The following is a 14,244-nucleotide window of genomic DNA, read 5'->3' as shown; positions in this document are numbered from 1 at the left end:
GTTCATACTGTCACCAGAATTATTTCTTTAAAACAAAATCCATCACGTTATTCTCAAGGCTTCCTGATGCTCAGAAGGTAAAATTCATACCATAGCATGCAAGGCCATTCACACTCTGCCTCCTATCTCTTTAGGCAGATCTCTCAGCAGCCGCTGCCTGACCATGCAGCCAACACTCTTGTCACATTAAACTTTTCGATATTCCCTGAATGCCATGTCTTCTCACTACACTGTCACTTGGTCCCATGGATGGGGAATCAGAATGGGGTAGAAACAGGGATCAGTTGGAGGATATAGTGAAAACTCAGAAAGGGAAGAACAGATAATTGGGAGTGATTGTACTTTAATCCTTTCAAACGTTTATTGAGTAGAAAGAACACTTGTCTAAATAAGCTCAGTGCATAGCAGTCATCCATATCACATTGCTTTATAACCAACATTCAAGGAATTATATTAGCCTCTGGGCTACAGAGCATATGGAAGTCCAGATGGGTGTAGATTTTTTTCTGTTTTCATTTTGTTCCACTTGTGCTGACAGTATCAGATTTTGCATCTCCAGAGTCAGAGCTTGTACTTGTAAACATAGTGGGTTCAGTGGAGGAGTGAGGGGGAAAGACAAAAGTGTGTTTTATGAAGAGAGAACAGAGTTCACCTTCCTTCTTAATGTCTAGCAATAGACAGGTATCCTTGAAGATTAGTTCCTCTCTAGCAGGAAAAATTTCAGGTTTGGTGCTTTTTAGGAAAGACTCAGTTTATAACATCTTTAGCTTCATGGAGCTGAACGAATTTTTTGGTTGAGTTAAATTTTCCCTTTAGATAATCTATAATGCAAGAACGAGGACAAAATTTTTGAAAACAGCATCCAGTGTTTCATTTTGCTGCTTATTCCACTTTCTCCACCCTGGTGCTCTACAGATCAGGTCAGGGACCCTTAGTCTTCTAACAGAGAGGAATGACCTTCCTTCTTCTTGCAGGAAGCTGGGGAGGGAAGGAAGAGAAAAAACAATATTAGAGGATGCTGATATGGAGATTCCACTTGTAGTTGGGCGCTATCTCTAATGATTGTTACATGCTTCCTTCCTGGGAATCTTGGCAAATGAGAGGATAGAGGAGTCCTTGCACTAGGAAATCGAACCGTGCAAGTAGACAGACTTTACATTTGCACAGACCACAATAAAGATACCCCTGGACACAATCTCCTTTCAGTCACACAATGGAAATGAGCACTTGTTCATTCACCATCTAGGAGGACACTTTGTGTTTGGATCACTTTATTGAGAAATATAATACAATGGATCATGTCAGATATTTGATGAGAGGAAACAAAAATTACTCCGCACTATGTGAAAATATAAAAAGCAACAAGATTTCAGTACATGTGCTGTTGCTGACAGATGCCATCTTGTGAAGGCTCTTCCCTGATTGGGCTGCATGTGAATCAAACCAAAAGTAAATGGTATTAAGGGAAGGCTGTTCATATTCAGAGTTATCTCCTTCAGCTACATAAAATAGTATTGTAACTAGATTGTATACAGCGGTAGAAAAAAAGTAAAATACCCATGATTTATGATAACATCTTCTCTTAGCTAGAATGGGCAGAAAATTCTGAATCACATTACTCAGAAAACCCAAAGGCAGTAATTTTTGAAATTACAACTTATCTTACCTATGACTGTGCTAGCTCTAGCTCTAGAACTTCTCTTTTTTTTTTTTTTTTTTTTTTTTGAGACAGAGTCTCGCTCTGTCACCCAGATTAGAGTGCAGTGGTGCAATCTCGGCTCACCGCAACCTCTGCCTCAAGTGATTCTCCTGCCTCAGCCTCCCGGGTAGCTGGGACTACAGGTGCCCACCATCACGCCCGGCTAATTTTTTTGTATTTTTAGTAGCGACGGGGTTTCACGGTATTAGCCAGGATGGCCTCAATCTCCTGACCTCGTGATCCTCCTGCCTTGGCCACCCAAAGTGCTGGGATTACATGCGTGAGCCACCATGCCCAGCCACTCTAGAGCTTATCTAAAGGAGAAGGTAAGCTCCCTCTGCAGGTTCTGAGTGATTTCTGTGTGTCTGCTACCGTGCTGGGAGCTGGGGAAACCATGTGCATGTGGCAAATCCCTGCCCTTATAGGAGTCACTGATGAGAGGTGCAAACAAGAAGGGGTATGATGGCAGCCAATATACCAAGACATGTACTACTCAGATAGCTCCTAATTGTTCTAGACCCTGTACTAGGCAGGGCTTTGAAATCTGCTAGTAGATCCCATGTTCTAACTTGAGATTTCTAAAGTGTTGACACTTATAATCCACACTGCATTGATGTATGTAGTCATTTCCTCTCTATTCCCAGGGTAGAAAGGCGAGACCAGAAACCTTAGGAGGGGTTAGGCTACCTTAGCAGTCCACATTGTTTTGCTACTTTTTCCTCCATTCAGACAAATAACAGAGTTGCAGCTTTCACAGCTGAATAAGACAAAGCCTCCATTCATCCCTTGAGCAGGAAGAATGTGAAAAACTTTAGGAATGGAAGAGTCATTACCACTGAGCCCAACCGATGGTTCCCACATTGCTTGCTGGTATGGGCAGAATTGTCCTCCCCTCCCCTCCAGTTCTTGTGTCAACACCCTAATCCACAGAATGTAACTGTGTTTGGAGACAGGGACTTTAAAGAAGTCATTGGGTTAAAATGAGGGCATTAGGGTAAACTCTATCCAATCTGACTGGTGTCCTTGTTATAAGAAGAGATTAGGAAACACTGGTACACATTGGAAACAGACATAACGGATGCTCATGCACAGAGCAAGACCATGCGAGGACACAGCAAGAAGGTGGCCATCTGCAAGCCAAGAGGAGAGGCCTGGAAAAGATCATTTCCTTATGGCCTTCAGAGGAAACCAATTCTGCTAGCACCTTGATATTGAACTTCCGGCCTCCAGAACTGTGAGAAATAAAATTCTGCTGTTTAAGCCACTCAGTGTGTGCTATTTTGTTTTGGCAACACAAGCAAACCAACACATATGCCTTTGCATCTTTCAGATATTCTGTGGCTTGGTAAGTTGATGGACTAACCTCCGAAAGGAGAGGAACCTCACCTTTTCCTAGTTCACATTCAGACAAGGAAAGGTGCTTGGATTATTCCTCTACCACTTTCCGTGGCCACCAAATTGGACACCTTATGAATACTTTATTTACTATTTGGTCATCTCTCAAGTCCACAGGAGCTCTATTAACTTTGCGGATTAAGATTCTTTAAGAGCAGAACCCAAAAAGTCTCCCAATATTTGATATTTTAATATTGACATGCTTGAAGAGAGTGCTCAGAAATAAATGACCATTTCAGATCTGTTCTGGCTCAGTGATCCACAAGCATACCTTGAAAGGACTTTGGTCTTCTCTAAGGCTTTATAGAAATTCAAATTAGTTAGTGTTTTGAAGATATTATCTGCGATTTAAATTTTTTTTCTATTGGATGCAGTTGAAAATCACATAGATAATATTTAATAATCAAGAGATTGACATGTAAATCACCATTGTTTGAAAAAGCTCACTGATGCAAAGATGTAATTTTCTTTCTCCTCCCCAAACCAGCGAGAAAGCAAATAACAACCTTCTTGTAGTACTGTGGTTAATAGATTGAGGATTTGTGTTGGGAGATATCAGAAATGCTTTTTTCTGGAGCTTTCTGGTTGATAAAGTGCTAGATAAAGCAGGCTTTTTACCGAAATTCATTTCCTCTGCTTAATGACTAATTGCAGCAAAATAGACATGGCTTTAAAATCATGTGTTTCCTATTTGCATTTTTTTCTTCTGATTCTTAGATTTAAAATTCCAGTTGTGCTAGAAATCATGATATGTCTAACACTTTTTGAAAATTATATAGATCAAAAGAGAAAGCATGTTCATAAAAAGCTTTGATAGTCTCCTTCTAATAAACCCCCTTTTAGACATTTTTAATTTATACAGAAAAGTAATGTTCAGTTGGGAAATGCTCACATATTATGCTTTAAAGCCCTAATTTATGTGATCGACTTGATCCACATGGTGCACATTACCCCTAACTTGTTGGCAAAGGGAAAAATTTAGCTGGATAATATTTTCTACCCTTTGCGAAAAGAAAATATGGTTATTAAGAAACCAGGGAGCTGAGCCCATTCTGTGCTGCTACTAGCACAGGTACCAGCCCAGTGAATGCAGAGCTGTTCTGGGTGGGCTAAGGACACCTTGGCCTGTCTAATTTTCTGTTGCTCTGGTTCCCAAGATATTACTAATTCCTTTCTTATTTTATAGCCAAAGCCAATGGTAATGGATGACAACATCTGTGTTCAATAGGTATATTTTTGCCAGCTTGCATTAAATAATTCATTATGGATGTTTGTAGGGCTGAAGTTAGCCTTTATTAAATATAGAAGCAGGCATCACCACCATTCTCTAATGAGAGCAATCAACCCCTTTAACGATTTCTCTCTCCAAGTGAAATTGTCAGGACTTAAAAAAAACATTTTTTTTTTTTGGTGTTTCCTATTTACCAACTGTTATGGATTGAATTATGCTCCCCTCACCCCAAAGATGTTGAAGTCCTAATCTCCAGTACCTGTGAATGTGACTTTATTTGGAAATAGAGTCTTTACAATGATCACGTTAAGATGAGGTCATGGGTTGGGTGTGGTGTAATTTGGTATGTCTCAGGACCTTATAAAAAGGGGAAATTTGGACACAGACACAGACATGCACAGAGGGAAGAAAGGGAAAACACTGTAAGTCAAGGAAAGCCTGAGACCACCAGATGCTGGGAGAAGGAGATGCAACTGATTATCTCCCACAGGTCCTCAAAAGTCCCTGCTGACACTTTTACTTCAAACTTCTGGTCTCCAGAGCTGTGAGACAATAAAATAGCTGTTTGAAGGAGCCAGTTTGCGGTACTGTGTGACAGCAGCCCCAGGAAACTAATGCACCAACTGATTAGGCCTACTCTACCAGGGCTAGGTATTTCCACTCATTTGAAGACTTTGTATGGATGACATGGGCTCCCATGTTAAATGATCACCTTATTTAAAATTGCACTCCCAGACACTTTTTATCTCCCTCTATTGTATTTTTCTCCTTATTGTTAGTGTACATTCTATATTATATCTTTTTGTCAGCTTTTCCTCTCACCAAAATATGAGCTTCACAGAGCCAGATTGTTGACCGTTTTCGCTTATGTTCCCCAGCAGTAAACAACGTCGATACTCAGATATTCATGAAATGAATGAATTGCTTCCTCTTCTTTGTCATCATGTTTTATTCCACATAATCCTCAACACCTCTCTTACTTCTGAACACAGCCACTCCACAGAGACGCCTGCAAGGGGAAGAAAAAAAGGAATGAAAAGGGGTCCTGTATAAGATCCCGGGAAATTCGCCTAATCTAAGATGTATTTTACTCGAAGTTTCAAGTAGTAGGAGAGTAAGATTATTATTCTTTAGGATAGATCTTTTCATCTTTCCTTTCTATTCATCGCTATACATTGGTGTCAGTCCATTTCAAGTCCATGGGATTTTAATAATTTTTGAATAAGTAACATTTATTTCCTAAAGGATGGCACTGCATTTTGAATGTCCATATTTTACTTGAAATCTCTGATTTTAGATTAACTACTCATAGAGAAAAGCCCTGAATTTATAATACGCTTGGGTTCAGATTTTCATCCAGTATACTTTAGTAGGCACTATGCAGGGGTGGAGGAATCATCAGCCCCATGTTTAGGTTCTGAGATGGTTTTCACACCTGTGAAATTACTGTCCCTGGAGACAACAAGTAATACTTCATAATAGTGGCCCCTATGGGCTGGGCATCTTATTGTTTGTATGAGGTTGTGATGTCCTAGGCTGGATCGCTTCCTTTGTCTCCTCTAACCTGGAATAGTATGCTCTGGGCTTCCCAAAGGTTTTTCGTTTGTTTTAGGATTAGCCCAATATATAGTTACTACCTAGTTGATGGCCATGTTTTTATGTTGCTGAAATCGAAATTTACAATTTACTTGCGTGTTCTAGTTGCAATCCCAGAGCAAAGTAGAGCGATGCTTTGGGATCAAAAAAAGTCTTGCTGTGCCTGTGGCCTTGGGCAGATTATTTAGACTTTTGAGGCCTATGAAAAAGAAACAACAATAGCTAACCCTACGTAATTATTATTTAGAGAACAAAATGAATGTAAGGCTCTTGAGCATGATAGGTGTTCTGCAAATGGCAGAGACTGCTATTTTCCCTTGTAGGCTGGCATGTTCGATTCAGTATTTACTTAAGGACTCCAGGCTGCTCAGATTTCAGCAGAAATATTAACAGCGGAGCCTTTCCCCACAAGTGTGGGCAGTGCAGGATGCCTCTGATCCACTTTGATTCTTGCACATTGTAGACATGGATGTGATTCCCTGCAGAAAATTCAGGTTGCGGGTGTCAATGGGAAAAGGAGGGATGTGTGCGAGTGTTCAGAAAGAGCCTTGAGGACTCTCTAACAAAGTCCTCCTTAAAATTCCACTTGGAAAACTTCCCAGTGACCACAACCCTCTTTCTTTGATAGTTGCTACGATTGTCCAAAACCTACTGGGAGGTCTATGAGTCCACTGCTGTATCACTCAAACAGAAACACAGTATGTCCTTCAGCAACAACGTCACCTGTTTTTCACAAATAACTCACTCCCAATTCCACTGAGGAGGTGTAGATGTTCATTAAAGCATTTCATTAGCATATAGAGAAAAAGAAAATCAACCTGAAAGATAATTTATGAGCAACCTTCTTCAGTTTGAAAATATGCCAACAAACCTAGCAGAAGCCACTCTGGTTTTTATGGTTTTTTTTTTGTTGTTGTTGTTGTTATTGTTGTTTGTCATTTTGGTATGATAACCACCTGTAGTCATTAACACTTCCTATTTCTAACACAGGGTCTCAAACATCTGCTGCTGCAGCCAAAATGTCCCTCAACACACTTAAACTTTATGTCCCTGAAATGGGAATTTCATATCCCACTGTTGGAATTATGCACATGCCTTCTTTCGCCTGCTGTCTGGTGATTCTCCACTGTAGCTCTGCGTTCCTAAAGTAGTTTACCCCATCCTGTTCATCCTCACAACTGTGCTTTTGTTTTTTAGGTATCCCCATAAGTATCTTACCTTTCCTGCTGGATTTTGGGCTCACTGAAGGCAAGCATGAAATCTCCTACGATTTTATGTCTCCCTGTGCACCTAGCAGAGTGGGGGCTCAGTAAATGCTTAGTGGATATATTTTGCATGCAGTTCTGTAAACACAATAACACAGAGGCAACAGAGAGAGTGGGATAAAGGATGAGGGAAAGGAAATGGAAAAACATCACTTTTTTTTTTTTTTTTTTTTTTTTACTGAAATTATTTTATAACATATAGTCAAGAATTAGGTCCTAAATTCAAGGTCCCAAATTATGCCAACACTTTAAAATAGCCAGTCTTCCAAGGATTGAAAACTCTGTCTTTGTATATGTTAGAGGTTTTTTCTTCCACCCTGAACATAGGTTCTGAAAATAAAGAAGCTTAGATTGAATTTTCCTTGCAAATGGTTTATCCTGGAAGTCCTTTTCTCCTAAGCACAACTCCGGGTATCAAACGGCTGCTGAAGCTCATCAGTCTCATCTTCAGTAAATTATCCCAAGAGAACACAATATCGAGTCTCGGAGGTTTTAAAGATATTAACATTCTAATATGATGCTTTTTTTTTTTTTTTTTTTTTTTTTTTACTGGAAAGAAACTGATGTAATTTGACCTTACATTATGAAATGTGATCTTCCATTCAGACCAAACAGAGGCTCTGTATCTCGTGGACCACATTTCCTGTAAATGCCCTATGTGTGTTTTAAAGGATGTATTTTTTCACGGTCCCTAAGTGAAACTTAAATTGTGTGTGCTCAAAAATGTTGTTTTGCTTTCAAGAATTTCATGACGCTTTAAAAATAATTTTCAAGGATGAACCATAATGTGAACATAATTTACCATCCAGGTAGCAGTTATTTTCACTAAAGAATAAATGTTTTCATTTTGTTTAGATACAGGCATATTATTCTTATAAATAGAGAATATTATAGTTGTGTATTTATGATACAAAAAAAGTAAAAGTAGAAAATTCGATATTTGTATAAAGGCAAATGCAGAATTAAGCCCACGTAGAGCTGTGTGGTATCCTCTGGTAGGTGAGAGTCACTGTCTCGGCCTGGACACTGACATTGTCCGGGCTTAACTAAACATACCATTTCTAAAGAGAAAATCAGATGAAACCAGAGAAAGCAAAATGTATTGTTTTTCTTAATTTAAGACATAAGTGACAAGAACAGCATCTGCAGAGTTGAGGACAATGCTGCCGAAGGCACCTTTTTAGGCTTTCAAGATAGCTCCCCTGGCAGGCTTACTGAGCTCAGAAATATCCAAATGAATCTGGAAAAGAAAAGGTCTTTCTAATGTTGGGTCATTAGAAGTGGAAGATGAAGATGTGTAACGCAGGCTCAAGTTTCTGGATAATGTCTAGTCTGTGTTCAGCGAGGCAGAAAATAAATGATACAAAGAAATCTTAGTGAACATTATGTTTCTGAGTTCATTTACCTCATGATTCGGGCAAGGGAATGCATGTGTATGTGAGTATGTGTATGTGTGTATAGTGTATGTATGCAGTGTTATGTGGGTGGTTTATATGTAGTATGTATGTGTGTGTGTGTGTGTGTGGCATTGTGTGGCATGTTTGAGTACGCATATACATATGCGCGTGTGGTATATGTATAGGGACTGTGAGTGCATGTGGTATGTGTGTGTGTGGTGTATGTGTGAGTGGTGTGTATATGTGCGTATGTATCTGGTATATGAATGTATGTAGTGCATATTTGATGTCTATGTGTGTAAGTTGTATGTATTCACATGTGTATATTTGGGGTATGCGTGGCATATGTGTGTTTATGTGTAGTGTATGTGTGTGAGTTTTGTGCATGTGTGTGGATGGTTACTTGTAAATATATTTTTATTGAAAGAAAAGTGGCTCCAGCTTTCATCGCTTCCAATCCACGCTCCTCTTTGCTCCAGGCTTATCTTTCTAAAACACAAAGCCGAGCTTAGCTTATCCCTGTTAAAAAACGAAAACAAACCCCAAAACATGGCTCTTCAAAGCCTGAGAAGACAATTGGCAGCGCTTGTCAGCCTGACCCCAAGATACCTTTGTCAGGTGTTGATTGTCTAGCCCTGTCCCACCCATCGCTCCTGAATTTCATATGCAGTCTCTGCAGGGGTGGTGCTTGCAGGGGTCAGGAGAAGTTAGGAACACAGGCTTCGGAGCCAGATCACTTGGGTTCGCTCTACCATTTACTAGCTGCTGCTCGCATTTAGGTTGGTTACTTGATCTCTCTGAGCCTCGTTTTCCTGATTTATACAGTGGGAATGATAATAGGACTTCTCCTCCTTAGAGATATAAGACTTAGCTATTATTTTCCCTGTCTCAGGGACTCATGCGGTAGCCTCCATGTATCCTTTTCTTCCTCTGGAATGCCTGTCTCCCTCTTAAACATGTTCAAATCCTGCCTGGTCCAGCTAAAATGTCATCATTGAAGTAAACTATAATACTTAAACTAGGGAAGCATTACAGGTTAGTAGTTTAGTGTTTAGGTTAGGAATCAGAGACTCCTAGTGTCAAATCCCGGCTCCGCCCTGTATCAGCATCTTTTTAAAGTGTAGCTTTCTTGTCGGTGAACTGGAGGTATTGTCAGTGTTAAGTGAGCTAACATGTGGGAGGCATGTAATGAAGCAGTTCCCTCCAATTTGTGTTCCCTTGCATTTTGTTGTCTTCTGAACATGTACATCCAATTATGTGCTTTGTGTTATCCTGATGTTGGTGCCTGTCTAGATTGCATCAAGTATTTTTCTTTCCGTCCATTGCCTAGCACAGTGCTATGTTCATAATGCATCTTCAAAAAAACACTATGAAATAAACAAATAATAAGAATGAAACAGGAATCAGAAAGTGAATTGTGAGCTTCTAGGGTCAGCCTAAAAGCCATTACTGTAAGAATATACAACAATATTGATAAGCATTCAAAGAGCTGCCTTTAAAAGTTTCATAGCTCAAAGATACCCTTAAATCTTTAGAAGGCAAAAAAGACTTTTAAGAACTTACTTTAATTTGTTTTCATCCTCCATTTCTTTTGTTGTCATGTGGTGAAGAAGGCTGATTCTCAGGGTCATTGCAAATTGATTTTGTGCTGTGCACTTAAAAGAACTGAAGTAGGTTCTTAGAGTTTTGTTCACTACTATTGCTCCTAAGAATTCTCATTCTGATCATTGATTTAATTTTTTTCTTTTGGTAATAGCTTTTGAACTACAACAAAAAATTATTTTAGCAAACATATTAGCCCTGTGGAAAAGTGGCATAAGATATTTTTGGTGTTGTAAAATATATGTACAGAAATACCATAACTCATATGATTCTCAAAAATCAAATGCAACAAAAAGGATGTATTTTTGGTAGTTAGGTTTTTAAATGCCATTAAAAGTCTTCAGATAATTTGTTTCGGAGATGTTCATGACCTGTATTGGTAGTAAAAATTCGGAAGGTAGGCGGGAATGTGTGTAAAATCTCATATTTATTATTTTGTTATTTGCTTATTTGTATATCTTAAAGAGGATATTCTTAAAGCTGTCATTTCTTTCTTAATTTTTCTCACTGTACTTTAGATGGACTGTCAGGTTGCCTGTTCTAACAATTTATAGCAGAATCCAACAATCACCTTTGTAAATATCAGAACTGGTACCTAAACTCCAGAGGGACCCAATCTTCAGCAGCCTGAGTTGGTAACTGGGAGACTGATTTTAGGAATTGGTATTCAAAGTGTTTCTTGCCTTGATAAAATGTAGCCTCTTCCTCTACCTGAATAGGGTTCTATAATCCACCATTTTTTTTTTCCAGATTCTTCAGCTGTTTTTTCAGATAGTATTCTGCTGAGATGCTGTGTCCAACCATTCTACAAAATAGTAATAAATAGAATGCTTGCCCTTTGCTGTGGTTTCAGTCAACACCTTGGAGAGCAGAGGTTAAACCATAAAGAAGGAAGTGATGAAAAATAAAAGGGGAAGTTTCACAAGGTGATAAAAAATATCATTCCAATTATAAGTAGGAGATGTATACGAATGTTCCATTGATGAAATGGCTTTCCTCACAATGTGAAAATTAAAGAATCCCTGGACCCAAACCCCTTTAAAACCCCCAAACAAGACTCCTGCCACTGCAGGAAGTCAATTATCTCCATGGCAACCAAAACAAATGGTGAATATTGCCTTAGCAGACAAGATGGATAAAAGGTGCATCTAAAATTAATTTATGTCTTGAGATCAGACACTTGAGATGAGAGAACTGGTCCATAAAGTACCCAAGAGAAGCTATTAAAAGAGAAACAAAATAAGTCCCTTGTTGAGTTCCCAAGGGAGCTGTGATTGAAGCATATAAATCCTGTTTGTGTCTGCCTTTAAGGGGGAAAGTTGTCAATATGTCCCCATTTACATGGTTGCTTTGATGATTGCCCCCTGTAAATCTCAGGCCTGCCAAAGAATGTTTAAGAAATGTCTTAAAGGGTGATCTCTTCATCCAAACTTTCGTATCATTGGGGACGTTATTATTATTATATAACAATTCTGAGATGCAGAGATGCCCCCAAAGTTCAGAAGATTTTGAGTCTATAAAAATCTTGCATTAAAAAATAGGAAGAACGAAAAAATAACACACAATCACACAGAAGTTTCAGAGCAACCATGGAGCTATAAATTTTTCATTAAGTTTAGAAATTAAAAACACTAATTAAACCACTGTTTGGAAAATAACTCCAAATATTAAAAGGAACTTTTCAGAAGGAAAAAATGCCTCTGCTTTTCTCTGCCTGGAGATGTGGCTTTTGAAGTCAGGGGGATTCCAGTGGGGAGCCTGCTTTGTGGAGGAGTCCATTTCTTACCTTTAAATGGAAAGATGGTGGCACGTGAAGGCTGAGCAGGATGGAGACCCCAGCTGTTCCTTTTTAGGGAAGAGCTGTTCTCTCTAGACTGAATTGCATTTACTGCTTTACCTGACTCAGGCTTCCTCTTTGTAGCAGATTTTACCCCATTCCTCCCGACTCCTCTTTTTCCAAGATCACAGTTATTCTCTTTCATGTGCAACCTTCAATCAAGCCATACTCCAGCTGTTTCTTTCTTCCTGGAATCTCTCACCAGTATCCCTTCCTCTCTATCAACCTTATTGTACAACAGGTTGATTATAATTTACTTGGCTATCTTCCACCCACCTCACTCCCATCTTTCCTGTACACTGATTGAATTCACTTCCGCGGATCATTTTAATTTTTCAGTCTTTCACTCAAAAACCTAATGATTTCCTGTAGCCTGTAGAATAAAACCCAAATTCCTCTATGTGGCACTTATGGCTCTCCACTGGCTGACCTTCTCTGCACTCTAACATACTATTCCTCTAATTGTTCTCACAAATTCATCATTCTAATCATCATCACTTATCACAAGTGTCTTCCACTTTCCTGTGTCTCTACGTGTGTGATTCTTGTTGCTTTTCTGGACAGCTTCTCCCATAGGCTTATACTTTTTCCTCCCCAACACAAGGAGGACCTCGTAATACCTTACATATCTCTTAAAATCCAACTCAATTTTACCTCCATGGATACTTACTAATCAGCCGGCCTACAAAAATGTCCACATCCTAATCCCTGCATCCTATGATGTACTCCATTACAAGGTAACAGGGAATGTGCAGGCGTAACCTGCAAACCTTAAGAGAAAGGGTTACGAGCTTTAAGAGAAAGAGGCTATCCTGGATTATCTGGGTGTTCCCAATTATTCACACGAGCCCCTAAAAGCAGAGAAACTTCTCTGACTGCAGTCAGACAGGTGTAGCAGAAAAGGAGGCAGGAGAGTTGCAGCAGAAAAGAAAGTTACAGATTCTAAGTGTGAGAAGAATTTGAGGCACAGTTACTGGGTTGGAGATATAAATATATATATGATATATATAATATGTATTATATCTTATAGTATTATATATAATATATATTATATCTTATAGTATTATATATAATATATATTATATCTTATAGTATTATATATATAAGTGGGAGGTGTAGGCCTCCAGGAGCGAAGGGTGGACTCCAGCTGACAGCCAACAAGAGAATGAATCCTCAGGCCTTTGATTGCAAGGAACTTAATTTTTCCAGCAAACTGGATGAACTTGCCATAGATTATTCCCAGGCTTCTGAGATAATAACTCAGCCTTGATTTAGTCTTTGTGAAACCTGAAATGGAGAAACAAGCCAAGCCACTTCAAACTTCTGACCTACAGTACTGTGAGATAATACATTTGTATTGTTTTAATTCACTAAGTTTGTGGCAAAGTGTTATGACAACAAAAGAAAGCTTGTATGATAGCCTTACTGTATATTTTATAAAATATGGTGATCAAGAGATTGGGATTTATAGTTTGATTGGACCTGAATCTGCTTCAGCATCACAGACTATATGACCTTTGGCAAGTTACTTAACCTTTTATGTAGTACAGTTTCATCATCTCTAATAATGACATTTATATTCATTCATGGTCATTCATAGAATTATAATAAATACTTAGATGTTGCATATAAGGCATTAGCTGGCATATGCTGGCATTCAATAATGCTTTGCTTTATGATATTTATGATGTAAGCAGTGGATTAAAGATGTTCATGAACTCTTCACAGCTCTTTCCTTGAGGAGATGATGCCTTTTTTTTTTCCCCAATACTTGCATCTAGGGTGGACTTTGACTTTCATTGACCACAGTAGATTGGGAGAGAAGAAGAAAATGGTGGATAAGAGGCAGGACTAACCTGCAGCTCCCACTAGGAGGGAGAGAGCAGTGTGTGGAGACCCATATAGTGAACTTTTTCTCCAAGAACTACCACAGGAACATACCAGGAAAGCTGAGAGAATCTACAGACCTTTGAAGGAGGTAGATTGCCACTGCAGGCTCCATGGGACAGCTGAAGAACTGTGAATGTGCTTGCTTTCTCAGCTGGGAGGCTTGTAGCCTGGGACAAGTATTCAGCCCTGCTGAAGGGCTGCCTGGAAATAAACTCAGTTCTATTCAACATAGTACTCTGGGAGTCCTAGTCAGAGCAATCAGATAAGACAAAGAAGTAAAAGGCATCCAAAGTGGTAATGAGGAAGTCAAAGTGTCGCTATTTGCTGATGAC

Source organism: Mandrillus leucophaeus, unplaced genomic scaffold (genome assembly GCF_000951045.1).
Source record: "Mandrillus leucophaeus isolate KB7577 unplaced genomic scaffold, Mleu.le_1.0 Scaffold387, whole genome shotgun sequence".
Taxonomy (NCBI): Eukaryota; Metazoa; Chordata; class Mammalia; order Primates; family Cercopithecidae; genus Mandrillus; species Mandrillus leucophaeus.
This window is presented reverse-complemented; position numbering follows the sequence as displayed.